Source organism: Petaurus breviceps, unplaced genomic scaffold, assembly GCF_028583685.1.
Source record: "Petaurus breviceps papuanus isolate PSGF00001 unplaced genomic scaffold, PetGlider_PUasm1.0 90294, whole genome shotgun sequence".
NCBI classification, from domain to species: Eukaryota; Metazoa; Chordata; class Mammalia; order Diprotodontia; family Petauridae; genus Petaurus; species Petaurus breviceps.
Window position 1 is genome coordinate 245,850 of NW_027187208.1, and position 3,871 is coordinate 249,720.

Consider the following 3,871-nt stretch of genomic DNA (forward strand, 5'->3'; position numbering starts at 1 on the left):
ATTCAGAGTTCATTAGTTCTTCTCTGGCTATGAATAGCAATTTTCATCATAAGTTCTTAGAAATTGTCTCAGAGCACTATATTGCTTAGAGGAGCTAAGTCATTTGTAGCTGATCATACAATATTGCTGATATACTGTACACAGTTCTCCTGGGTTTGCTCACTTCACTTTGCATCAGTTCATGTAGGTCTTTTTTTTTCCTCACTATATCCTGCTCATCATTTCTTATAATGCAATAGTGTTCCATCACAATGATATACCACAATTTTTTCAAACATTTCCCACTTGAATTTTTGGTCCACTTTTCAACCGTTGCACAATTAAGAAAATCTTTGTTAGCACTAAAATAGCTGCAATAAATATTTTTAAACATATAAGTCCTTTTCCATTTTTTTAAAATCTCTTTGGGATACAGACAAGCCAAAATGTAATACTCTGAAAGCGTAAGGATCATTTGTTGAGTCTATGGATTCTTAATACAAGAGAAGCATTTGAAACAATCCTTCCCAAAACAATATAAAATAGAAACACATAATTCTAATTTCAATTATCCATTTCTTTCTATTATGTATTCCTTTGTATTATTGTCTTTATGTATACTGCTTTCTTAATTCTGCTTATTTCACTATATTGGTTAATACAAATATTCCAACCTTTATCTGAATTCTTCATAGATGTCAAATTGATCTTCCTAAAATGCCGTTCTGACTATATCACTGTTCAATTAGTAAAATCTAGTGGCTCCCTATTTTCTCCAGGAACAAATATAGAATCCTTTGCAACATTCAAAGCCCTTCATAATCCATCACCCTCCTACCTTTCTAGTCTCCTTATACCCTACTCACCTCTATATACTCTAAAGCCCAGTGGCACTGGCTTCCTTGTCATTATTTGAAAATTACATTCTGTCTCTTGCCTCCATGCATCTTCACTATCCCCCAAGCTTGGAATTTTCTCTCCTTATCTCCACTTTCTGGGTTCACTGGATTCATTTATGTTTCAGCTAAAAGACCACCTTCAGTAAGAAGCCTTTCTGGACCCCCCTAAGATTGGCGCCTTTCCTCCACGGTTATCCCTAATTTATCTTGTTTTATGTTATTGTTGGCACATCGCCCCTTCTCCATTGCTGTCTTAGCTCCTTAAGGGCATGGACTTTGGTTGGTTTTGGGTTGGTTTCATTGCCTTTCTTTTTATCCTCAGCTCTTAACATAGTGCCTGGGTGTATGCACCCTCCTCACAATCCTGTATTCCTTATATCTGCCTGCTTTTGATATAATTAGACTCTGCTTTGGGGGAAGAGCTCCACATGAATGACATCAGGTTTTACCTATAGGCTTTCCTGTGATACACCATATAGACTTTGGCAGATGGTGAAGTCTGAGTGGAGATTGTGGCAATTCCTATAGCTGTTGGGGCAAATAGGACTAACATAAAAGGTACTCAAGTAAAATTCATTTTAAAAAACTTTACTGATCAGACTAAAAGAATATAAATCCTAGGTTGACAATCTTAGTTAACAAAGATCTATTAAGCACTTGCTATTGCCAGGCCCCCTCCTGGATTTTTATTTATTTTTTTCCATGGAGGGGTATAGCTCAGTGAAACTGAGTTAAGTTGATTAGGGTTATAGGTCATAGTGGACAGTTCTGACAAAAGGTGATCCACTAGTGAAGGAAATGGAAAACCACTCCATTATCTTTGCCAAGAAAACCTCATAGACAGTATTAAAATGATAATAGATATGACATCTGAAGATGAGCCCCTCAGATTGGAAGGTATCCAACAGGTTAACGGGGAACAGCAGAGGACAGCTTCAAATAGCTCCAGAAAGAATGAAGTTGCTGGGCCAAAATTGAAAGGAAGCTCAGCTCTGAGTGTATCCAATGATGAAAGTAAAGTCCAATACTAAAAGATTGCATAGGAACCTGGAATATAAGATCTGTGAACCAATGTGAACTGGACATAGTCAAACAGGAGATGGAAAGTTTAAACATCAACATCTTGGGTGTCAGTGAGCTTAATGGAGAGGAGTGGGTGAATTTAATTCAGGTGATCTTTACATACAGCTCTGTGGGCAAGAATCCCTTAGAAGAAATGGACTAGCCCTCAAAGTCAATAAAAGAGTGAGAAAAAATATTATAGTTTCTGATAATTGGAATAATAGGCAAGTTTGGTCTTTGAGTACAAAATGAAACAGGGCAGAGACTAATGGAGTTTTGTCAAGATAACTTGCTGGTCATAGTAAACACTCTCTTTCAACAACCAAAAAAGTGACTACACCTGAACATCACCAGATGATTAATGTCAAAATTTGACTAACTGCATTTTTTGCAACCAAAGGTGGAGAAGCTCTACACAGTCAGTTAAAATAATACCTGGTGCTGATTATGGTTCAGATCATGAGCTTCTTATTGCAAAATTCAGACTTAAATTGAAGAAAGTAGGACCATCAGACCAATCAAGGCAATTGGTCTCATCACAGGAAGAAATGGAAGCAGTGTCAGATCTTATATCCTTGGGCTCAAAGATCACTGCAGACAGCAACTATAACCATGAAATTAAAAGATGTTTGCTCCTTTAAAGTAAAATTATGGCAAATCTGGATAGCTGCTTTTTAAAAAACAAAGACAGACTTTAGCCATTTAGAACCTCCTGCTGCTCCCGTGCAACTGTTAACTCCCTTATCCCCAGGATTTTGACAATTCAAGCAATGACCAAAATAGCAATAGAAGAACATATGTTGTATATAAAAAGGATATCAGAAAGAATGAATTGCTGGTGAAAAGACATCACCAAAGACAAGTAGGACCAGCAAACAAGTTGGGATAGTTATAGATCAATAATTGGCTGCTATTCTGACATCTGGGAGGCTACACTGAGGGCTCCACTGAAGCACCATTGTCCAGAAGTGACTCTGCGATGGATCAGGACAATCAACAGACCAGTTTGCTGCTGTACAACTTCCTACAATGTTGCAGTAATGATCTTTTCCAAATGGAGCTGAAGGAGCTGGGTAGTGAGCTGACTCAGAGTAGTCTTGTAGGGTGGTCATCCTGAGGAAGAATATGAGCTGCAGACAGATGGCGATTGGTGCTATTTTGAGATCTCCAGAGCAGAGGGGCTAGATTCAGAAAGCCAAGAAGAGATAATCCGGTAAATAGCAATACAGCTTGCTCAGACTACAAACAAAATAGAAAATAGCATCCAAACCAACTTGGTGAATGACTTGATCGAGAAGTTCAGGAATGTGAATCTGCCAGGTGAGGACAAGAGAAGATCCTTGGCTGCTACTGTGGAACAAATGATGCAAATACAGTTCCTCAGGACCTGGGACAGGAGAAATCTAAACTATTGCTAACAATGCTGTTGGCTAAAAAAGTTATGACCCATGCTCCATACTTGTTCTGAAGCATCTTTTACATCACTGTAGATTACATTAACCAGAACCTCCTTATAAGGAACTTAACTAGATATGACATGGACTGAATGGATTACCTTGAAAAGGCCCTTTACCCAAATATCTGAACTATTTAAAACCTGCTTTTGGGAAAGCAGTTCAGTGTCTGATGGAACAGGAAAAGCAAATATTTTTAGATGTTATGTTTTAAGAATAAAGATATGATATAGAAAAAAAAGCAGAGACATCTCCTTGCCAACAAAGGTCCTTATAAATAGTAGTAACATATGGCTGTGAGAGTTGGACTATAAGGAAAGCTAAGCACCACAGAATTGACATTTTCAAATTGTGGTGCTAGAGATTTTAGAGAATCCCTTGGATAGCAAGATCAAATCAGTCAATTTGTTGTTGTTCAGTCATTTCAGTTGTGTCTGACTCTATGTGACCTCATTTAGGGTTTTCTTGACAAAGATA

At 37.7% G+C, this 3,871-nt stretch overlaps 1 pseudogene; it reads left to right on the forward strand.

Annotated features, from left to right (window-relative positions):
• Positions 1–2,444: 2,444 nt before the first annotated feature.
• LOC138176907 (BH3-interacting domain death agonist pseudogene) lies at positions 2,445–3,634 on the forward strand (annotated as a pseudogene).
• Positions 3,635–3,871: the final 237 nt, after the last annotated feature.